At 39.4% G+C, this 25,199-nt stretch overlaps 1 long non-coding RNA gene across 2 annotated transcripts in view; it reads left to right on the forward strand.

The window, feature by feature from the left end:
* LOC123795944 (uncharacterized) overlaps nucleotides 1-23,610 on the forward strand; it is a 61,262-nt gene extending 37,652 nt beyond the window's left edge. The window contains exons 7-11 of one of the 2 annotated variants that reach the window (XR_015724735.1): nucleotides 392-469; nucleotides 7,913-7,940; nucleotides 8,164-8,256; nucleotides 12,810-12,878; nucleotides 13,229-23,610. This is a non-coding gene — a long non-coding RNA (uncharacterized LOC123795944). The remainder of the gene's footprint in view (nucleotides 1-391; nucleotides 470-7,912; nucleotides 7,941-8,163; nucleotides 8,257-12,809; nucleotides 12,879-13,228) is intronic. The other variant, XR_006780633.2, reaches the window with a different exon arrangement.
* Nucleotides 23,611-25,199: the final 1,589 nt, after the last annotated feature.

Raw genomic sequence — 25,199 nt, forward strand, 5'->3', positions numbered from 1 at the left:
AAGTTCAGGCTGTTCTCCCTTATTGCAGCAAACTGTGTCCTGATATTTTCATACGGATTAGTCTTGTCATATCAACTAACTTCTACATTATTTGAAAATAAAGTCCTGTATCCCCATAGTCATAAGTACAGTTTAGGGGACATAATAGTTTCTCAAACAAGATTTCTTGGTTTTTTGATTCATTGGTTCTCAGAGGTATTTGACATTGCAGCTCTTTTCACTTTATGTACTCAGACATTTTATACAAAAGGAACAACAAAACTCCTGAATTGTGTCTATAAATCTTCCTATTCTTTTCATCTTTGTTACTAGCCAGTAAAGGAGCAAGGAGCTAAATTGTAATGTTTCAAGTCATGGACCTTCTCTGACCCCACAATCTATTTCTCCCTAGGTATTGTCCAGAGTTGAACATTGGTAACTGATGGATGCTTCCCATCCTGCCGGTTCACATTACCACTGGTAACACAAGGTGTGTTGATTTTATACTTTGTTACATTTCTACTCACTACTTTGCCACCGTTGTTGGTTGAGTGCTGGGTGTCTAAGATGGTTTATTGTTCTAGTGCCATTATCTGAGGTCTAAGTCTTTTGGGAGGCAGCAAACTGTTACCTGGACCAAAGATGTTAACTGAGGAGCCTCAGTCAGCATAAGTAGCAACAATCTATCATATAAACAACAATTTTGGTCTGCTTGGGATGTCTTCTAGAACCATCTTTCAGCAAGGAATTTCTAATCTGTCTTAAATTTGCACCTTAAAGTAAATAAAAACGGAGATCTATGAATCAATATAAATAAGAGAAGAGTTGACTCAAAATAATTTTTACTCTTTTTCTTTTTTTTTTTAAAGATTATTTATTTATTTATATGACAGAGAGAGAGACAGCCAGTGAGAGAGGGAACACAAGCAGGGGGAGTGGGAGAGGAAGAAGTGAGCTCCCAGTGGAGGAACCCGATGTGGGGCTCAATCCCAGGACTCTGGGATCACGCCCTGAGCTGAAGGCAGATGCTTAACGACTGAGCCACCCAGGCGCCCCAAAATAATTTTTACTCTTTAACCTGAAATGTACTCTCAGATTCAGTATTAGTCTTATGGTATTGTCTTCATCTTCAAGGAATTTTATCATTAGACATCTTGACAGCAAGAAAAAAAGTCAAAGGGCAATATTTCTCTTACTGAGTCATCGAGGTACCCCACTGGAGGCCTTTGTCTTGAGTTCTGGGCAAAGGAAAATGTGATTTGAGAGTCTATTATGTGGATCTGGGGTCTGATTTGCCTGGCACAAATGACATCTGATAGCGGCTATCAGCAAAGTGGTCAAATAGTGTACACTTGCCTTCCCAAAGAAAATATGTGATGAACAGCCAAGGAGGCAGAGCTAATGAGAAATAGGAGTTCTTTCGAGAGTTGAGATCCCTTAGTAAGGGAAAACATGTCTGTTGGAAGGGTGCTGAGCAACACTTTTCTTTAAACTCACTCTAGATTTTATCTCTTTTTTTTCTCACCCAAGTAGAATAGTGCAAAGGACCACAGGGGCAGGGAGGGAAAACTGAATGGGAAGACATCAGAGCGGGTGACAAACCATGGAGACTCTGGACTCTGGGAACCAAACTGAGGGGAAGGGGGTGGGCGGATGGGGTAACTGAATGATGGGTATTAAGGAGGGCACGTGTGGTGATGAGCACTGGGGGTTATACGCAACTAAAGAATCATTGAACACTACATCAGAACTAATGATGTACTATATGCTGGCTAATTGAACATAATAATAATAAAAAGAAGGAAAAGAAAAAAAAGAAAATGAATTCATCCAACAGGTAGAATTACATCTTAAAGTTCCTGGGACTTCTCCAGTCCTTTTCCCTTTTGCCTGAGCCTAGCAGCCCTGTTCTATAATCAGTCCGTCGCTATCCTTCACCAAGGCCCTATTGCTGCAGCACTGTTGCTGCCAGGAGTCCTTGTCACCACTGTTTCTTGGCAGATCTTCCTGGGAGCTAGTGGTACTTCCATTAATTTCACATGCAGATGCCTGACACAATCCATTAGTTTTAGAGTCACACATTCTCCTGGCTTGGACTGGCTCTGTCTGAATTGTCTGCCTCCAAGGTCAAGGTCAGAAGAAACTCAGGCCTCACAGTCAGAAAACGAGGAGAGGGGCGCTTGGGTGACTCAGTCTGTTAAGTATCTGACTCTTGGTTTTGGCTCAGGTCATGATCTCGTGGTCATGAGATGGAGCCCCAAGTTGTCTCTGGGCTCAGCGGGGGGATCTGCTTGAGATTCTCTCTCCCTCTCACTCTGGCCCTCTCCCTGCGTGTGCATAGGATTTTTTAAATCTTAAAAAAATGGGCAGAGAGGAAAAGAGGAAGATGAAAGATGAAGAAGAGGAGAAGGATACCCTCTAAAGTTGGAAAGCGGAGTATAGAGCTGAGTATCTTAAGACCAGAAGAGATTGGGATTTAGGTGTAAAGATGTGAAAAGAAATCCAGACTCACCATGGTGTTTAATCCAAAGAACTAGTCTGGCCCAGGAAAATATGATGATGATAGTGATGATGTTGATGATGATAACAATAATTAACATTTATTGCGTGGATATTTTAGTCAAGGCATAGTTTTAAATTGTTTTGCATGTATTTCTCATCTGCTCCTTATAACATACTTATGAAGTACATGCTGTTAACCTGGAATGTATGAAGTTCAGGAATTGGGAAGCAGTTTGCCTTGGGCCACATAGGTAATGAGCACAGAGCTGAGATTTGGACTCAATTCTAATTAATATGTGATATATGTCTTATTTTTTCTTAGCTGTTTTAAATATTATAGTGGACACTGTTGGTGTCCCCAGATCCCCTCTGATGACCTTTACCAGTTCTGGGTGCATAGCTACTAACTTCTGTGTGCTTCTCCTACAACTTTCTTTAAAGGACTACCCTTGGGCTACTACAGCCTCTGGACCACAGCAGGAAGTGCTTAGTCGTTTACAGCCCCCTCTGTAGCACCAAACCAATGACTGACTGGTGTAGCAGTATGAAAACCCAGCACCTTCAGGTTAAGTTGGGACAATTCTTTTTTTTTTTTTTTAAAGATTTTATTTATTAATTTGATGGAGAGAGACAACCAGCGAGAGAGGGAACACAAGCAGGGGGAGTGGGAGAGGAAGAAACAGGCTTCCAGCGAAGGAGCCTGATATGGGGCTCAATCCCGTAATGCTGGAATCATGTCCTGAGCTGAAGGTAGACGCTTAACGACTGCGCCACCCAGGCGCCCCACGGACAATTTTTAAACTGTGATGAACTACAGGGAAGTTGATCTCTAGAGCTTCTTATAGGCTCAAACTGAGACTGAGAGGTTCCCTAAAATCATGACTTGCTTGGCCTCTTCCCAGTCCTTATCCTGCAACTCCAACCGTTTACCAGTCTCTCCTGTTAGTGTTTATTAATGTCACTGGTGCATCAATACTTGTCTCAGTATCTGTTTCTGGGGAATCTGAATTAGGACTAATAAGGTTTGGTCTCACTCCAAATTTGACCTTGGAAAAAGAAACAATTATAATAAGGTGGATTATGTAATACTAATGGTCAGTATCTAATAAAGAAACCTTAAAAATTATCTCAATACTTCGGATTGACACCCCATTTACCCTTGATTCTTAAGTTCATAATTCATTCATTCCTTCATTGGTTAGACATATGTATCTACCAAGTGCCCGGCATCTTTCTAGATGCTCACAAATGCAGTTGATGTAGAAGGGAAAGAGCAACATGGTCTGCATGTGCTTTAAGGCCCTGTGCAACCTTTTCACTACGCCCAGTCTAATTTTTCCCAGATCTGGGTTTAGAGTTTAGAGCTCTTTTTCATGGTGAAATTGGTATATCAGTCAGACAGTCTAGGGCTGGGAGTGGTGGTTGCAGGATTCAGTGTAGAAACAACACTCACCAAAGGTTGGTTAAATGTGTTACATATAATAGTTTTTGAACCACCGACTGGCCTCTATAATTCTTGGAAGGTCATCATAGGAGAGAGGGAAAGTCACAGAAGCACAATATCCCACCAGTGCAAATGCTGATGTTAAGATTAAGTGTGGGGATGACATTTCATCTCTGTGGAAGTGCCTCTGTACATGAGACAGAATAGAATTTATGGAGGAAAGTACATAAGCCCAAGACTTCCACTGTGTTTATCTCACTATTCCCATTTTCTCCTTATACAGAAATTTGTATTATCTGTGTATTCTATCATCTATTATACAGTCTCTCTCATTCAATAACCCTGGTCTGTTTTCCAGGGTCACAGTTGTTGTATCTATTTAGCTGTAATATGCTGTTCTTTTTTCCCTAGTGACATTCTCCATTTTTCTAATCCAGAAGATGAACATATGCAATGTCTCAACAGGAATATAAAAACAAAATTCCTAACAATGTTGAATACCATTTAGAAATACTATACAAAATATTTGACATGAATTCTGGCACACAGGAAAGAATAAAAGTTAGCGTAGGAGAATGTCCAGCTAATGAAACTCACAAATTCAAACCTCTTGCACTAAAAGAGTCAAGTGGATTTGCTCTATCTTTTCCCAGTAGAAAAGCTGGGTTAGTAAGAATTTTTGTTCTGTTTTGTTTTTCTCCCTTTTTATTTCAGTGACTAAAAAAACAGTAACTTCTGCAACTAGGTTTGAACTATCAAAAGTATGTTGAATCCAGCTACATATATTATGAAACAGCAGTTGTCATGGTTCTGTTTGTTCCGTGATCATGTAGAAAAATCACCATCTCAATAGCATAACTATAATAATAAATAAAGGCTATGAATACCCTGTCATGTCGAGAAACCATTCCAAGCTACATATGCCACATTGAATTGAGTATAATTTATATATTATACAATTAATCTACTTAAAGTACACAATTCAGTGCTTTTTGGTATATTCACAGGATTGGGTAACCATCACCAAAATGTAAGTTTAGAATATTTTGTCCCTTTAAAAGAAACCTGCGCCCATTAACAGTGGATCCCCTTTCTCCTCTACAACAGCTTCCCAGAACCTAAGGAACCAGTAATATAATTTATGTCTCTAAAATATGCCCTCTTATATTTCATATAAATGGAATCACAGAATATCTTTTTGTGACTGACTTCTTTTACTTCTTTCATTTGGCATAATGCTTGCAAACTTCACCAATGTTGTAGCATATATCAGTACTTCATTTCTTTCTATTGCCGAATACTATTCTATTATAAGGATATGCCATACTTTATTCATCAGTTGATGGGTTTTCCCAGTTTTTGGAAATTATGTACAACTTTTTGTGTGGACATGTTTTCATTTCTTTTGGAGATATATATATATATATATATATATAGGAGTGGGGTTGCTGGGCCATATATAACTCTATGTTTAACATTTTGAGGAACCATCAAACTGTTCTCCACAAAGGCTGTACCATTTTGTATTTCTAAGGGTAATGCATGAGGGTGTTAATTTCTGCATATTCTCACCAGGACTTGCTATTGTCTTTCTTTTCTTAGTATAGTGTCCTAGTGTTTGTGAACCGGTATCATTATGGTTTTGATTTGTATTTCCTTAATGATTAATGATGTTAATTAGCCATTTGTATATCTTCTTGTGCTTATTGGCCATTTGTATATCTTCTTTGGAGAACCATCAATTCAAATTCCTTGCTTGTTTTTAAATCGGGTTATTTGCCTCTTTGTTATTTGAGTTGTGTGTGTTCTTCATCTATTCTGGAAACTAGTCTCTCATCAGACATGTAATATGAAAATATTTTCTTCCACTCTGTGGGTTGCATCTTCACTTTTTGGTGGTATTGTTTATAGCACAAAATATTTTAACTTTTGATGTAATCCAATATACATATTCTTTCTTTTGTTGCTTGTGCTTTGGGTGCTGTATGTAAGAAAACATCGCCTGACCAAGGTCATAAAGAATTATTTCTATGTTTTCTTCTAAGTGTTTTTAAGTTTTAGCTCTTACATTTAGGCCTCTGAACTATTTTGAGCTAATTTTTGAGTATGTTGTGAGATAGAGGTCTAACTTCATTCTTTTTAATGGGGCTATTGATTTGTACAAGTACCATTTGTTAAAAAGCCTATTCATTCTCCCATTGAACTGTCTTAGCACCCTTGTAAAAAATAAGTTGGTCCTAAATGCATGGGTTTATTTCTTGACTCTAAGTTATATTCCATTGATCTGTAGTCTATTTTATGCCAGTAGTTTTATTATACGTTTTGAAATTGAAACTTTTTATGGTTATCAGTCTAGGTTCTTTGTATTTCCATGTGAATAATCAAACTTGTCAATTTCTGAAAAATGGCTGTATTTCCATATGAATAATCTACTTGTCAATTGCTGAAAAATGAATGTTCTGAAAAATGGCTGAATTTTGATAGGGATTGAGTTGACTCTGTAGATCAATTTAGGGAGGATTGTCATCTAAAAAACATTGTCTTCCAATCCATGAACATCGTATGTCTTTCCATTTATTTAGGTTTTCTTTAATTATTTTCAACAATGTTTTGTAGCGTTCAGTGTACAAGTTTTGTAATTCTTTTGTTAAATGTAAAACTAAGAATTTTCTTTCTTTTGATACCTTTGTAGATGGAATTGTTTTTTAATTTCATTTTTGAAATTTTTATTGATAGTGTGTAGAAATACAATAGAATTTTCATTTATTGTATTATTTTTTATTCAAGTATAATTAACATACAGTGTTATCTTAGTTTCAGATATACAATATAATGATTCAATAATTCAATACATTTTGCAGTGCTTATCAAGATAAGTATACTCTTAATCCCCTCTATCTATTTGGCCCATTCACCCACCTCCCCTTTGGCAACCCCCAGTTTTTACTCTGTATTTAAGAGTCTATTTTTTGTTTATCTCTTTTGCTTGTTTGTTCATTTGTTTTGTTTTTTAAATTCCACACGAGTGAAAGCATATGGTATTTGTTTTTCTCTGACTGACTTATTTCTCTTAGCATTACACCCTCTAGGTCCATCTATATTGTTGCAAATGTCAAGATTTCATTCTTTTTTATGGCTAAGTAATATTACCGAGTGTTCATTGATAGATGAATGGAATAATAAGATGTGATTTATATATATATGTATATATATACATATATATATACAATAATAAGATGTGATATATATTATATATACATATATATATGGTAGAAATAGATTTTTGGGGGCGTCTGGCTGGCTCAGTTGGTTAAGTGTCTGCCTTCAGCTCAGGTCATGAGCTTGGGGTCCTGGAATCGAGCCCTGCATTGGGTTCCCTGCTCATCAGGGAGTCTGCTTCTCCCTCTTCCTCTCCCTCTGCCCCTTCCCCCTGCTTGTGTTCTCTCTTTCTCAAGTGAATAAATAAAATCTTTTTTAAAAAAGGAAATAAAATAGAATTTTAATATCAATGTTGTACCCTGCAGTCTTTCTGGACCTAGAGTCTATTAATATTGGTTTTTATTAGTAATTATTTTAATATTATTAGTATTTTTTTTTAGTATTTATGTATGTATGATCACATCATACATACAAATAGAAATAGTTTTACTTCTTGCTTTATAATCCAGATGGCTTTTTGTCTCATTTTCTCTTCTTGTTTCTTTTTCTTATCTACTTTTCCTAGTAGACCTTCTAGTACAGTAGTAAATAGAAGTGGTAAAAGTGGACATCTCTGGATGGCTCCTGATCCTAGGGGGAGAGTATTAAGTCATTAACCATTAAATATAATGTTCACTGTTTTGCATAGATATCCCTTTATAAGATTAGAAAGTTTCTTTCTATTCCTAGTTTGTTGAATATTATTATGAATTGATGTTACATACTATAAAAATTTTTTAACATCAGTTAATATGATTATGTTATTTTTGTCCTTTATTCTATTAATAGGTGTGTTACATTAATTGATTTGCATGTGGTAAGTCAATTATGTATTACTTGGGTAAATCCATTTGGTCATGGTGGATAATCCTTTTTATAAGTTGCTGGATTTGGTTTTATAGTACTTTGTTGAGAATTTATGAACCTATATTTATAAATGCATATTGGTGATATCTTTGGTGTTAGTATAAAGTTAGTATAAAGATAATATAGGCCTCATAGAATGAACTGGAAGGTGTTTCTTCCTCTTCTTTTTTTAGGGGGAAGAGTTTGTGAAATATTGATATCATTCTTTTATGGGTATTTGATAGAATTCATCATTGAAGCCATTGCGGGCTAGACTTTTCTTTGTGGTAAGTTCTTAAATTACTAATTTGTTCTCTTTATTTATTCTAGGTCAACTCAGATTGTCTAATTCTTCTTGAGCCAGATTCAGTAATTTACGACTAAGAATTTATCAGTTTCATTTAAGTTTTATCTAATTTGTTGGCATATTGTTGTTCATAGTATTCTCTAATGATATAATTTATTTTTGTATTGTCAGTTGTGATGTCTCCTCTTGATTCCTAAATTTTATAATTTGACTCCTGTCTCTCTCTCTTTCTTCTTTTTCTTGGCAAGTCTAGCTTACATGTTTGTCAATTTTGTTGATTTCTTTAATGAACCATTTTCGTTTTGTTGGTTTTCTCTATTGTTTTTCTATTCTCTGTTTGTTTCTCTGCTAGCATTCATTATTTCCTCCCTTCTGCCTTCTTTCGGTTTCATTTACTCTGAAGAAGGGATGATTCAGATCTGCTATCCCCTCACCTTGACTTCTTTCTCTGAATTTTGGACCTCTTTTTATTTAGCCCTTTTGATGGGTTCTACAGAATCAAGATTGTACACAATAAATGTGTTGAACTGTGCATCAGACCCCAGCATTGATAGATAACTACCAATTAATTAACTTTGCCACAGTGGGATTTCAATATTCAATATATTCTTGTTTATTTAAAAAATAACATTAACTAAGATTAATAGCTGAATGGGGTTGCTAAATTCTAAAATGTTTGAGAATAGTGAAGGATAAAAAGATACCCATTTATAGAAGTGAGACTCATGTAATACATGATTTCATGGCACTTTTATTCAATGTATGCTAGTTGAGAGTTTGATGAAATGTCAGGCGCTGAGTTGGGTGCTTAAGGAGCTAGAAAGAAAAAGAAGTTGAATGCTTTCTGACTTTAAGGGCCTTTAGATTAAGTAGGGAAGAGAAAGGACACGTCACAATAATCACAATGACAATGGATATATGATAAAGAATTTATGTACAATATGCAGAAAGGAAGAAACCTGTAGTACCTGCAGAATTCAGGAAGTTTTTACATTGTGATTAGACCTTGAAGAATGACTAGGAACTTACTGAGGAAGAGGTATGACCTTTCAGGCAGAGACAATCACATCTCCATGGATGCACAATGAACTTTCATCATTTGGAGTACCTTTTAGGAGCAAATTATGGTATCCGCTATGGTTTGTTATAACTTGGCTATCTTAAGAAGACATCATAAGCAGAAGAATCATGTAGACAGTTGTGATCAAAAAGTGAGTTCTCAAACTGGAGTTCAATTCCTGGTACAGAGATCTCATTGCTGGCTATCCAGATAAGCTCTTCATTGAATTTATTCAGTTCCTATCTGATTTGCTCTTTCAGTTTAGAGGTCTATTTTTCTCCTTCCTTCCCAGATTTAATTTTGGTGTTCATTTCCTGTTTGTCTTTCATCTTCTCTCCTTCTGTTGTGGAAATTTCTCAGGTGCATAATAATTTTTGGGGGCCTGAGCTCACAGCCCATTGTACCAGCCTTCCATCCTTAGGGGCAGCTCAATGGGAAGCAACATGAAAGATAGTCAGTGAGGCTGAGAATGTAGGTGTGTGTGAGTTTGGGGGGAATTGGGGGAAAGACTACAATGGATTTTTCCATAAAGCTTAAAGTGTTTGTTTTTGTGTTTTCAAATTAGTTCTTTAGTGAACCAGAGACCTTTGGAAGTATTGCGAGTGTTCACTACGTGGGGAATGGGGAAGTTGGTTGAGTATAATCTAGCTGCCCTCTTCTCTATTGCTTCTTGTTCCCTCTCCTTTTCTACAGTTTTGTGCCTTGAGACTTGCATAATATTTCAGTTTTATACATTGAAGGTCCTCATAATATTTGATTTGAAAAAATTAAAAAGACTCCTGCTGGAGAAAAGAGATAAAATCATAACCTTTAGCCATGAAAAACCCTAAGTATTTCTGAGGGACATAAATGACTTAATTTGGGTTTTAGAAGTTAACAGTGGTTACAAGATGGAGGAGGGCCTGGAGAAGGAAGAAAGATGGGGTGGTGGTGGGGGCTACTGGGGATGAGTTGTTGAAAGAATTCATGCATGGAGTGACATAAACCGGAGTTAAGGCTATGGAAGTTAGAAAGGATAATAATGTTGACAGAGTCAAGAGATATTTCGAAGGCAGTACAGATATGGTTGTATAACAAATTGACTAGATGTAGGGCCAGCAATGGAAGGCTGTCATTTTTAGCCTTGGCTCTCATTAGTGGGAAGTCCAATGGGTGGATATGTCTTCAGGCACAACTGGCTCAGATAATGCCTTTAGGTTCTTATCTTTATACATCTCTTGAATTTTCTTCGTTCTAAGGTGGTTTCTTTCTTGAGAAGGCTCCACATTAGGCAGTGAGATGATACCCAGAATATATAGGTTTGCAAATTCATTATCTCAGTGGGAGAGTATAGCTCTTTTGCCACTAGAATCCGTATCAGTCCAACTAAGGGACCCTCATTGGCTCTGCTTGGATAATGTACCCAACTGGACCAATTACTGAATCAGAAGATTTATTTTCCCAGTTAACTTTAGATGTTTTTGAAGAGTATTTACACTTTTACACTGCTAGTCACAATAAGACATTGGTAGGGGGTCATGGTTCTATTTTATACCCCCACTTTCCCTCATTTCCACAAAGTCCCTGTAACGGCAGAGAATGATTATCAGTAAGTGCCAGTGGAGAGCTCTTGGATTTAGGCTGGACTGGAGAATTCTAAGTTTCAGAGGAAAATTAGAATCTAGGCTCCTTCGGGCATTTCCACATAGGAGCTGAGAGCTCTGAGGTGATGAGCAGGACCTGTGTTGGGCTGTGGGGGCATGGAGGGACAGGGTGGAACCCCACAAAGTGGATGGCCTCAGGGTTGCCCTCTTACCTCTTGCTGCCATCAGTTTCAAAAACAGGTCCTTCTCTGAACAGATATGAGACAGATTTTACACTAGTGGTTAAATCCTGGGCAGCCACAAAATGACAAGAAGCAGAAGAAATCACAGTAGCAGAAGAGAAGGAAAGAATTTGTATTTTTCTTCAAAAGGTTTTCTATATTTAAAGATATTGTAGGTCAGTGAGCTTCATAGTGGGCTTTCACTTTTTTAAGCATTTTCCAAAAATGTGTGTGAAGTTGAAGGGTGGAAGAGCAATAGTGAGCCCTATGTGTAGATACCAGGTCACAGAAAAGGATATAAAATGGGTAAATAAATATGTAAATAGCAAATAAAAGTAAGGAAATTATTTTGTATAGAATATTTTTCAAGATTTTTCAGTCTATGTCAGTATTGGTCTTTTGCGACCATCTAGTTCGATGAATCCAAGTCCTGGCTGGCTGTTAGAATCACCTGTGGAACTTGTTATAAATACGGATTTCTGGGTTTATTCTGGACTTACTGAGTCATAATCTTTAGAGTTAGGTATTGGATATTTGTAGTTTTACAAATACTGCTCAGGAGATTCTGCGGCTCAGGCTGAGTTAGAATCCTGGTACTAGTCCAATGGTTTACCTTATATTGCTGCCCTGGCTCCCCACAAGCTATACCAGCCTGCAGATTGAATTGGGTTACAATTACACATTGATCACTGTCTCTCATCCTTGTTTCTCCTGTAAGAACTAATTTTGCTGAAAGTCCCTTAAAATATTTTTGCTGTTCCTGAGTGGAGTCTTATACATGCTCATGAACAGGTCTGGCAGATACCATGTAATATTCACTGAGCCCTGTTGCTCCAGTAGTCATTACTGTGGCTTCCATGAGGGGATCCAGTCTTGCCCCACTGAGCAAAGTCTCCCATTCAGCATTAGCCCTGATAGCCTGGATCCTTAGAGATTTGTGGATAACCTGTAATACACCATCTGGGAGCTCTTTCTAACCCACTTTTTCACAAGACCTACAAAAAATCTGTTGTCCTCATTAGCAGACCAAGACAATTATAAAGGAGAAATCAAGTACCAGAGAGCTTGTGGGACAAGGGCATGAGGAGCACAGCTGAATCGGCACTGAGGGGCTTAGGACCACCACTGTCTCATCCAAAGCATATAGATTGCTTAGATCCATAATAAGCTCGTTTTGTTTCCATGTCATGTGTCTTTCTGGGACAGGCTGGTTAAACAATTTGGATACTGGGATAAAAGATGTAAAAGAATCAAATGCTAGAATTATAATAAAAATTATGCATCTTGCAGGCAAAAAAATATGCTCCTTTCAGGTGTGAACATTCCCAGAGCTGTTTCTCATTTTCCAGATGTCAGGGACAATTCAAGTCAGGAAAAAGAAAGAATTAGATTTATTCTAGATATGTATAAGCAGCACAAATGGGCATCAAGAGCAGAAGGGTTAATGGGGGGTTTAATGCTTGAAGGCTTGCCGTTCACTTTCCAGACCAAACCCATGAGACCATGGCCATATAGGCAGATACAAAATTCACCTACCTTTCTTGTTCGGAGAGCTACAAGGCAGCTCATGAGGAGTGGATAGGACACAGCATGAAGTTTTGACCACATCTAAGGAAGGGAAGCTGAAGTGACATGATCTGTGTTTTACAGTTTACTCTGGTTGTTGTAGGGTGAACGGGGAGGTCATAGTACTCATTGCTGTGAGAGTTCCCTGACACCATGGATCTTTAGAATCCAGGTATGTGCATGTGTATATGTAGGTGCTGGGGGTGGACAGTCTATTTAATGAAAGTGATACTGGAGCTCTCACCCCAGACCCTGGAAAGAACTGGACTCAAATAGTGTTAAAGTATTAAAAGAATCACCAAATGGTGGCTTTGGCTCTTTTCATTAATGCCTCATATATCAAGGCAACACCACCATTAAAGGCAACAGCGTTCCACTGCTCCATCGGGCAGGATTGGGAGGAGTAGTTGTTTGAGGTAAAGTGGCTTACTTAAGTGACCATGGCCAGAAGAGAGGATGGGGGACTGTGTGACATTATGGATGCCCTCAGCACTCACATGCCTTCCTCTTTTCCTTCACCAGGCTCTGATTTGTAAATATGCCTCCTTTCCCTATGAGGACTGCAGACAGCACCCATGACAATACCTTTGGATACTTTGACTTCTGAAGATCAGCATAGACACTCATATTCATTTCCTTTAATTTACTTTACCCAAAATAGCATCCCCAACAGAATCGTAGTAACACATGCAGTAACAGGGCCCTTTGAGTGACAGATGGCTTTAGGCTACCTTTAGAATAATGCAGCTGAAGCCCCAGCCTCTTCTCCATTCAGTGAAAGAGGGAGGTGCACTTGGATTTTTGCCATGTTATCTGCTAGCTCATGATCTGAGGGATAGCAAGATGTAAAACAGAAATAGAAGGTTACATATTTTGGAATAAGGAGACCCTAGAGGGAAAGCAAGTGATTTAAAAGAGAACCGACATTGAAAAATCGCAAAATCACACTAGGACTGGAAATTTATGGATTTGGGAGAAGAGAGCAATGAATATGTGAGTGGTTTTATGTTTTGAACTCTTTGAGATGTACATATACTAAATTTCCAACCTTCTTTTGATGTCATGAAAATCCCAGGGCTTCTTGTCAGAGTGGACAAAAAAAGTGATAATGTCTTTAGGGAAGAAAGAGAGAAAAAAGAGGATACGTGATGCTGGGCACATTTTAATGCATAAGAGGATGAATTTTCCTGTGGAATGTTGATGAGCAGATGGAGAAGACTTGATGTCAGTATCAAGTCACAGGAGCACACAAACTAATAATCCTGATGCTGGTGATTGAAGTCTGGAAAGTTGTTTGACTTTGCCTTTCAAGACACAACATACCCCAGGCCACATGTACATATTAATAAGGGACATGATTATTGGAATATTTTGTGGATTATTGTGTGTGGAGGGAGACAGCTGGCTTAACTCACATGGCTCTTAACTGAAAGCCCTTTCCAATGATTTTTACAATTAGGTATTAATATGGCACTATATTTTAAAAATATGATATTTGTTCAATATTATAATTAATAAATATAGCCCTCTCCAAATGAAATCAGAGGAGGTTTTATGTAGAGAGACTTTTATAGATCCTGTAAGGAGCACCATCATATAGGCAGTAAATGTTTACATTTTTATAGAAGTATTGATCGATAGGCTGTCACCATTATTTTTTTTTATTTACAATCCCTTCTCATTTCTTCATCCCCCAAACAGATTTCTCATTTTTCTCCACGATGTTATGATTTTGCTCTTTTGGCCATTTGAAAAGATGGTTTAATTTTTCTTCAGTGTTATCAAACAGATCAATACTCCTGAAGTTTCTTTGTATGGTGCAGTCTTATATTTTCTGTATGCTAAGGAATTTTTATTTTACCTGTTATTTTCTGAATAGGGTTTTATCATGAGGATCACCAAGTAATAGAAATAAAGAAAGATGAGGTAGAAGGAAATGCAGGTGTCCATGGGGTGTGTAGGTGTGTGGTGCAGAGGCCCCAAGCATGTCAGGAGGTTGGCTGTGGACCAGAAGGAGGTTCCAGGGGGGCCGAACATCTATCACACAGCAGGATTCCCCCTGCCTGTTTGGTTTACCCTGAGAACCAAAGGCATTTCTTTGCTTACACAGTGACAAGAAGCAGGGTGAGAAGAGCAAGAGCACAGACATCCATGTATCTGTAACAACCATTTACAGAGCCCGTGGTATATGCCAGGTCCTGCTAAGCCTTCACAAACCTAATGACATTTACTATTCATCACACCCCTTGGAGGTGGTACTGTTGTCACTTACATTCTATAGATGAAGAAACTGAAGCTTAGAGACATTACATAAGTGCCCCCAAATTTCACATCTCCAGAACAGCAGGGGAAGGACTGGATGCCTAGAAATATGTGACTAGAAATATCTTAATTCTTATGTTGCATATCTAAGAGATTATTATTATTATCAAGCTAAATTCTTAGAGAGCTGGAGCTAATATGTGCCTCTTGCATTTCCAGGATGCAATCTTTCTGCAGGGAGCATTTCTGTCTTTGAGTGTCTCTGCTTCCCATAGTTGTGAGTGCCCATACTAGGAACAGAGCATCCTTAAGCAGACTGTGGCTTTGAAATTTAGACATGTACGCAACAATGAGAAAGCCAGGGATAAAAAAGAAATCAGTAGTTCAGAAACAGAAAGGGAGAAAAGGGTTCATAAAAAGAGCTCTATTAAAGTCATCAAAATGTCTCTTGCTTAAGGTTGAAAAACTTACAGCATGCCAGAATATGAATATTACAGATGACTGCCAGCAGTCATCGATTTCCTTCTTTTGTCATGTTTATGCCCAGGGATTTAATACTTGATCATTTTTCTTTTAATGGTCTTAAATAAATGGGTAAGCTATTGAGAGCTAAAATATCTGCAGATGTAAAAAAAAATTTGAAAGTGAGATAAAATTTAAGGTCTAGAGATTTTTTTCCCCCCTCCCTTTTCCATGCATGCTACATCAGCCAAGTCAGCGAGAGCACTGATTTATAGTGGAGGACAAGGAATCTCTCAGGACAGTAAATGCAGCCCCATGAATGCATCTTGGAAAAATGAAGGCATGAAGGAGGAGATGGTCCTAAAGGGAAGCCCCTCCCCACAATGTGTATTTGTAAGTCAGGAACAATTTTGGGGCCAGGTTTACCCAGCACACACTTAATTGAGCTGACAGAGATGGCTTCTTTCAAGATGATCATGTATAAATCTTGGGGTGGTGAGAGAAGGCTTTATGGATCACAGTTTCTATTCTCTTTTCCTTTTCTGGAAATTCTCATCATCAATCACCTCCAATACGTAGATCGCTGAGTCTCAAAATCCTCCAGGTTATTCTGATGGGATGGTGTTGAAACTGCATTTTGTGGACACTGAAATAAAATCATTTGATTTTGATCCTCCACTTCCTCCATAACCTCAGAGCTACAGTTAGAACTTAATCGGCCTGACTCAGAAAATTCTAGGCTCCACAGAGTGCCTCTTGCTTGGTGACTTGCAGAGATGCCAGTTTCCTTCACATAGGGATGCATGAAGAGCAATTTAGGACTCGTACTAAGTCTGTCATTGCAGTTTGGAAACAGAATAGGTGGGGAATTCTCTGCAAACTCAAGAGTATGAGAATAGGTGTTTTGTTTTGTTTTTTTCGTCTGAGAACTCAACCACCCCAAAGTAAAGACAAGATCTTCTGTTCCTGTTGGGGCTCAGGAGAAAGGACATGAGGGAACAGATGTTTGGTGCTTAGAAGCAGAGCATTGAAAGGCCATTGTGACACAATATCGAATACCATTGGAGTCTCATTAGAACCACACAGCTTTGGAGGGGCCCAGTAGCTATTTGAAAATGATGGCTCTTTTGTGTTTCCAGATACATTCCAAATTTGAATGAGTGTTCTATATACAAACTGTAAGTATTTTTTCAATAAATTATAGTTACTCACTGGACAGGTTTTGCATGTAGGACCAGATACATGACTGAGATGCATTTTCTTACATTAAACACACGTTAATGGAGGGCTCAGTCTGTGGCGGGTAGCACATTAGGCAAGTTTGCTGGGTCATTGTACTTGTTCATTCATAGAAATGCTAGGAGGTGTGCACTATTATTGCCACTATTTTACAGATGAAGAAAATGAGAATCAGAGAGGTGAGCTCTTTGTCCATGTTCACACAGCTGATAATTAAGAGAGCTGAGACCTGGGATTCTGACCTTTGTGTTGCCTTCATGGTAAGTTTGAGAGTCTGCAGACTCTCTGACCTCAGCATCTGTACCAAGTGGTCAGCTCTCACCCCCTGGGCCTGTTCTCAGACTCTCAGTAACTGGATGCTTTGGCCAGGACAAATGTTGGGCTCTCTCTGATGAATTCATTAAACTTGAGTCCTCTTGTGTGAAACACAGGAAGGCTTCACCTAAGGACACCACTTCACATGCCCACAGTTGTCTGGTTAAGTAAGGTCCGAAAAGTATATTAGGTGTCCACTTCCAACCTTAGTATCAAAGGCATTCAGGTTACTTTCCATATTAGGAATCCTGGCTGTAGCAGGAGATGAAAAGGAACATTTTATCTTTTTGTTCACTAGAGGCTGATGTGGGGATAGAGGAGGGGGATGGAGAAAAAGGGAGGCTTGTAAAATGCATAAATACATAAACACATGTATACATATACAGTTGTTATTTTAAGTTTATAGCAGGCCCTTTCATCCTCAAGTAACATAGTTTGGGGTTTAGTAAGAGCCTGATGTATGAACTTGTGTAAACTCTGGATTCATTTCTTGTCCCCGAAGCCTCTCCCCAGGGCTCTGTAAATTGGGTGTGATAATCTTGTACTCCACTACAAGCATCAGTATCCTCCACTGTGATATGATAAGCTTTCCTGGGGGCCTCAGTTAACCTGAAACACCAGCACTGCCTGTTTAACACCTGTCTGACTCCCACCCCCCCATTTATTCATTAACTGTGATGGCTACGCCTCTTCCAGGCTTAACAATGTGATTGGAAGATGCTCCTGCAGGGTTCTCAGAGTGGGGTCTGTCAACTACCTGCATGGGCGCCGTTAGGAGAATTTATTAGAGTGCAGAGTCCTGGGCTTTATCCACAGAGATTTTGATTCAGCAAGTCTGGAGTGAGGTCCAGGGAGCTCTTTAAAATTAGTGCCCTGGGGATTCTGACTCAGGTATTTTGATACTGCGTCTTGAAAGACATGGTGTTTATAGATAAACTCACCATGAATGATGGCCTCTGATCTTTTCATAAATGTTTGTGTTTAAAAACAAATACACAAAGAGAATGTCATTGTGTTATATAAATGATCAAACTTGTAACCTTAACTATTCTGCTCGTTTTTATCCTTTTTTAAAATTATATTTTACCTTCTAGTTTTCATCTTATGCCTTGTACATTTTTTGTTCCTTGTAGTCGTATATACTTTGTGTGTTGAGACTGTTTTTCCTTTCAAAGCATATTCATGGTCAATGTTTTAGTTGAGGACACTGAGGCACACAGATATTAGGTGACTTGTCTAAGTGATTTATGGTCAGAGCTATTGATCTCAGTCCTGATTCCAGAGCTACTTCAGGCACCTGATTTGAGACCCATCTGCCTTAGTGCTTAGTCATATTTGTCTGTGGTGCACAGAGATCTTCAGAAGTTACCTGGAACTTTCTCTTGCTTCCAGGGTATCTTAAAACAGGCCAGCTGAAGGAGGGTGTCACCTCTTAGGTTCCTCGGGAAAGGACCTTATAGTCAGGCAGTCTCTGGAGACATTCCTTTACAAGTGACCCACCAACAGTTATCTGACATCTTCAGCCAAATCTGATGCAGCTCATTGTTGGAACAGTCTTCTCTGAGGTCTTTCTAGAACCACTGGATTTCTTGCCATGGATGTAATCAATCTCTCTATCCTCTATGTAGGCTGGCCTTGACTTCTGTCCCTCTGCTGGGCACAAGGTCATACTTGTGGCCAATAAGAGATAGGGCTAGAACCAGGATATATATCTCTTGAGGTATCCCGTGGAGTGGAAAGAACCGTAGGAGGAGTCGAAAAACCTTGCTTTGTATTCTGCATCTGGCTTTATGACCTTAGACAAGTGGCTTAACCTTTCTGAGCTTTGTTTCCTTATCTGTGAATTGGGAATAATGATGCATAACTCATGGGGAAGTTATTCCCACTAAAGGTGTCTGTTGTGAAGCAGCATCTGGCCTTGCTGATCAGGGTGGATGTTCAGGGAATGCTGGTTCCCTCACTGTGTCCCAGCTCAGGGCATGGCTCCTCTCCTCTGATAAGAAAGACCCTTCCCTATAACCACTATGATGAAATGTCTCTTTAGTGATGGTAACAGCTGTAAAGTAGCAACTTGCTGCTGAGTCTTTGACATTAGCTGGCAATTCTATTTTAATTTTAAGGACATCTGTAATGTCAGTAAGAGGTTTTCTGGAATACCTTTCTGGGCACCCAAAGAATAACAATATCATGTCTAGCCATGGCCTTTGGTGCTCTCTCTTGCTGCCCCTACTGGTTCTAGCCTCAGCTCTCAGAAGCCTAGCATCTGGAGGGAGATCTGGCACCATATGGATATGGCACTCACCCAGGGCCAAGTCCTGCCTGGACCTCCGAGACTGGCTTCTTCCTTCAAGAAGATCCTCTGACAGTGCAGGGAACTTCAACCCCATCGATAAAATCCAAGAGGATTATAGTCCTGCAACAAAGAGAACTTCTCAGTTGGCTAGGCAGATGATGGTAGTGATGCCCAATCCATAAGGCTGACTTGGGCTGCTGAGCCTTTTCTTGAGGAAATGCCTTTCTGCCAAGATAGAAGACGAGAGGCAAGTATTCTTTTAGTTGTATTTCAGAAAGCCTCTTATGGGCACAAATGTCCTTACAGTGAAAATAGAATTGGCTGCTAATGTCTAAGATTAAACTCCATCTCTCTTGAATCTCTGAAATATAAACTATTTGTCCTGTTTTTAAGATCAGCATATATAGCAGTATTTCTGTGGGTGTTTCCTTTTTCTGGGACTTTTTGAGTCTGAGAAGGTTATTAGTAGAAGCACTTTACAGTTAAATCATTTTCTTCCTATCACTCAAAAATAGGTCTAGAGGAAAATAAAATATTATATTCTTTTTCTGTGTCTCGAAACAGAACTGAAAACAATTCAAAGATGAGAAAGTCTAGCTTTGAGATTCAGTTGCAGAAAAAAAAATGACAGGGGCTGGAGATTGGGTGTGGCTCCTCCCGCCCTGCAGCTCTGAGATCTGCATTTCCTGACCGTGCACTTCATTTAGAAAGGGACAATGTACAGCCACAAACATAGCCCTGACACGCATCAAAGGGCAGAAATCCCAAGCAAGAGGCTCGTGCTGCTGCATATTCATGAATGCAAATCAGGCCCTAGGACTACAGCTCTTGACTCTGAGATTTTAGATCTGGGAATTAGCTGAGCTTCCTGCAAGTTTCTGCAGATTACATTAGCTAAAAGGAAGATGGCAAATAGTGAGCTAAAGATCCCTTTCTTCATGCCTATTTGAGAGACAAATGTTTCTTTCTTTCTTTTTTTTTTTTAAGATTTATTTATTTTTTTTAGATGGGGGGAAGCAGTGAGGGGCAAAAGGAGAGAGACAATCCTAAGCAGGTTCCACGCTCAGTGTCGAGTCCAACGTAGGGCTTGATCTAATGACCCTGAGATTATGACCTGAGCTGCAATCAAGAGGCAGATGCTTAACCAACTGAGCCACCTAGGTGCCCCAGACATGAATGTTTCTTAGAGAGAAGATCCCACACGGAGTCCTATTGGTCTGGGGTAGTACAAGGATTCAGCCGTGGAAGGCTGCTGGGTGCCCCATGCCACAGACTCTAAGTGAGTCACCAGCATACTTGGATGGTAATAGCTGGACTATGGCTATTTTATTCTTTACCATATCTCTGACTACTAGCACAGTCTGGCACATACTACAAGCTCAGTAAATATATAATAAGTAGATGTTTCCCTAATTTTAGCATGTAATGGTTTTCTACCATTTGCCGTGGGCTCATCTTTTAGTGTATTAGCTTTGTCCTTGCAAGTATACTGTAAATTTTGAAAGGCTGGGACAGATAAAATTATTAACATGGGAGTTACTATTTACTGAGTGCATACTCCTGGTAATAGGTCATGTAGGAGACATACCCTACACACAATCTCATTCACTCATCTCCATAGCTCTATGAAATTAATCATTATTGCCATTTTGCAGATTAAGACTCAGGCTCAGAGAGATTAAGTAACTTGCCTGTGGTCACACAGCCCATCCGTAGCAGAGTGTGCATTCATAAGTATGAATGTTTGAGTCCAAAGCATAGGGTACCTACTTCTTTTTTTTTTTTTAAGATTTTATTTATTTATTCGACAGAGATAGAGACAGCCAGTGAGAGAGGGAACACAAGCAGGGGGAGTGGGAGAGGAAGAAGCAGGCTCATAGCAGAAGAGCCTGATGTGGGGCTCAATCCCATAACGCCAGGATCACGCCCTGAGCCGAAGGCAGACGCTTAACCGCTGTGCCACCCAGGCGCCCCAGGGTACCTACTTCTAAGCCACACTAATGAATCTTCTCTAGCACATGTCATGATCTGCAGACAGTTAAGTGCATTGTAAATGTCAGACGTGAGCCATGCTTGGCAAGGCTGGCTTAGGTAAAGACCTGACTTGGAGGAGGTTGCTTCACTCCCATTTCCATTTTAAATATCCACAGAAATATTCTAAGGCTGCCTTGGCTCCCCCTTGCCAAACTCCATTCAGGTCTGTACATCCCAGGAAGGGCCCATCCCTGGATTTCCCCAGACCTCATCATAAAAACTTACTTGTTTTAATTAATTTTGTTGGCATTTTTAAATACTTTTGTTGAGTCAGAGGACATGCTGAGCTCTTTCTGGAGGCTGTCTCATAATCCTAACAATGATTCTGTGAGTTGGGTTCTACTATTATCCTCATTTCAAAGATGCAGAAAGTGAGTCTCAGGAAGGTTAAGTTACAGGTAACATGGCCAAGGTCATGGAATGTGACCTACCCCTACTATGATCATCTACTTATTCTTTGCTCCCGAGGCAATATGGTCACACCTAGAACTTCAAGTCATCAGTTTCAAAGCTTCCCTTCATTACCACAGAGTCTCTCATTTGTTCTTCTATCAACTATTTGTTTAGGGCAGACCCTGAGGCTCAGAAAGCTCCAATGACAACTTTCTGATGCAGGTCTGGAAAAAGGGACTTGGTCTCCTGACTTCTAGCCAAGCACTCTCTTTACTTCAGCAGATCAACCACTATAGGCAACATATTTTCTCTGAACAGATGCCTTTCACCAACCAACTGAGTGAAGGGGGGAATGGAAGACCCTGATTGTAGGATCATGAGGGGTTCTTTGGGGTAGAGGGACTATCTTTGTATTCCCCAGACTTGCTGCTAGGGCTGCCTGCCATCTGTAGCTGGAAACTGACCTCTTTAATCCAAGTTATTCCTGGAATCATGTCAGAAGGGGGTTAGGGTGTGTAGTGTTGTAGGGACCTGGGGAGTTTGGACAAAAGAACTCATCTTTCTTATAATGGAGAAGCATTTATGTGAGGTTCAGTATTTCCCTTACTTTCATTTCTGTTACTTTTCTGTATATCATGTAAAATTAAATTCAGCTCCTTTTATTAAAAAATATCTAGTGTAGTTTAATACCTTCTACTGTCATATGAATATTTTGTTTTTCTATCCACCCTTCCATTTATCTATTCTTCAAGTATGGAGATGTAGAAAAAATGATTTTCACCAAATGATGATACTATTTTCCCATCCCCTCCCCCACCCCACCCCACCACTCACTGGTGATATTTTCGGTAATTTTTTATTCTTTTTGTGTGCGTTTCTGTATTGCTTACTTTCATATTAATATAATATATTTTATTTTAAAATGTTATCCTTTCTTTTTCTTTTTTTTAAAGGAGGAAAAACAGTTATGATAGTTTTCAAAGAGAGAAGGCTAACTAGTATGTAAGCCATTTCCTTCTTCTTGTGAGAGTTCTCAAAGTATGAAGCCCAATTAGAATCACTCCCCAGTTCATCAGTGTGTCTTACACTTAGGATGACCCTAGGACCTTATTTGCTTAGGGAAGACCCAGTTTATTCCCGTTATCTCAGTGTCATTATTACAAGTGCTTTCTTTTCACCAGTGTTTTGGATGATAAATAGCATGGGCACTGTACTTATCCCAGAGCTTGTGGCCCCAGTGCAGAGGGTGGACCTCCTATTTCATTTTTGTGGACACATGAAAGCTGGGGTCTAAGAGACCCATGGGGATAAGGTGCCACCATGTGCTGGGCACAAAATAGGGAGAAGCGACTTAGAAATGTAGTTGTCTATTGATGCTGAGAAAGAATTCCCAGTGCTTCTCTCAGAGGTGATGTGTGGGCAGAATGGCTAATGACCGTCACTCAGGTGCATTAGGAACCTTTGCGATAACCTCCCCCTCTAATTAGTACTGTAATTGCGGAGCAAGGATGCAGTGTTCAGCAGTAACGTTCTCGGTTGGGAGCATAGCAACAAGACAGACTCAGCACCTCCCTCTCTTTGTATTCTTTAAGTGTGCTCACAGCCCAGACTCCACCACCCCCAGCAATAAGCAAAAGCCATCACTGCCGCTCAGGGGTACCTGCCCCCGCCCCCCCAGTGTGTGGCTCCTAGGAGGTTGCTTCTCTACTGGGCTTCACAGCTTTCTTGCTCTTGAGTCTTTCAGTGAAGAGAACAAGGCCAGACTCTGGGAGGAGAGACCCTGGGTTCTGGGGAGGATTCTCTAGCCTGTCCTCTCTCATATCTGTCCAGTAAGGCTGTGGCTCCTCAGGGAGTCCTCTCTCTCTGCCTGCCTGCTCTTCTTTTCTCCCTCCCTCCCTTTTTCCCTTCCTTCCTTCCTTCCTTCCTTCCTTCCTTCCTTCCTTCCTTCCTTCCTTCCATTTTCCCTCCCTCCCTTAAAGTCACTTAATACTAATATTAATAAACAATTGTTCAAATAATCCCAAGAGTACTTTTACTTCCCCGTCCACTTTAAAGACAAGGAAAACTATCCTAAAAGATGTTAACTGATACAGAAACCTCAGATGCTGATAGAGCTGGGATGTGACCCACGTCTGTTTGTCTGTCTGACCCTGGATTTCACTAAAACATATAACTATTATGTGCTACTATTGTTCATGTGGAAGGGTGTGGCAGACTAAAACTGCATCACCTTGCAGAGTTTGGGGTGAGTGTGTTATGGCATGGGGATCACTGCTCTGTTCTCTGGCACACTGGAACATGGAGACTTTAAGGAAGGAGACATATTAAGGGACCAGGCAATATCTGGGTTGACCAACTCAAAAACTATTGATGTGGGTTTATTAACCATTTCTTTCCTGAGTAGATTATTCAATGTTCAAAGTAAAGTTCAGGGGCAAAAAGTGCTATTTAGCACGTATTTAGCAAAGCAACCTTATAGCTGTAGAGAAAAATGATTCCCCTTTGTCATTAATTTCAGTACTTTTCTTCAAGACCTTAATTTGGACTTAGGGCTTCCCCATTAGCTATATAAATGGGATTAATGACTTGATTCCAGCAGAGAACATAAGGTACTTAAGGAACTGTTTCAGCCTGATGATGCATTATTATTACTAGTAAAAGGTGGAAATATTAGCATTTTTATGGCCCCTTATTTGCAGAGACTATTTTGATGGCTTATTCACACACATAAGCCTAATGGTCATTTGGTGTTCCCCCATTTGTCATGCTTGTATATATTTTCAACATTAAAAATTTTGTAGTACTAGGACAAGTAATGCCCACAGAATCCTGCAACTAGCCTAGTCCCGTGTGGTTCATAGAATGCTTGCCTCCCCTGCTCAGGATCCTGACCAACTTTCCACCCACCTCTAAAGGCCTCTGCAGGGATGTATGGGTTTGGGGATCCTAGAATAGTTGTCTTCAGCTGGTGGAAAGCTTAAATGATGCTTTTCCTGGCTCCCTAGGGTCCTTCTATGTGGAGCAGCTTCTCTGCTGGGCAGTGAGGAGTAGGGCAGTTGGGGTGGTATTGAACTTTATTACTAGTTACAAATTTTGAATTACTATTTTTGCTCTCTATCCATAGTTTTTTTAAATGCACTATAATAGGCTTAGACTTTCTTTTTTGAGGTATACGATGTTTAATTGACTACCATAGCAGAGTTTATTTGGGGTAACAGAGTAGATGCTGGTTTGCTGTCATTGATGTTTCCTGCCACTTTGCATTGTAATATCACTTCTAAGACCTCTATTTCCTGCTTAACAAATTGGAGGACCATGAAAATAACAATAAGACATTTATCAGGTACTTAAATGTCAAACACTTTGCTAAGTATCTTAAATTCATTGTCATATTTGCCACTCACAAAGATGTTATGAGATAGATTTTGTTGTTACTTGCATCATACAGGGGATAGAGCTGAGTTTTAAATGATTTGCTCAGCCTGCACTTAACCC

Source organism: Ursus americanus, chromosome 6, assembly GCF_024610735.1.
Source record: "Ursus americanus isolate L20-20 chromosome 6, mUrsAme1.1.p, whole genome shotgun sequence".
In the NCBI taxonomy this organism is placed as follows: Eukaryota; Metazoa; Chordata; class Mammalia; order Carnivora; family Ursidae; genus Ursus; species Ursus americanus.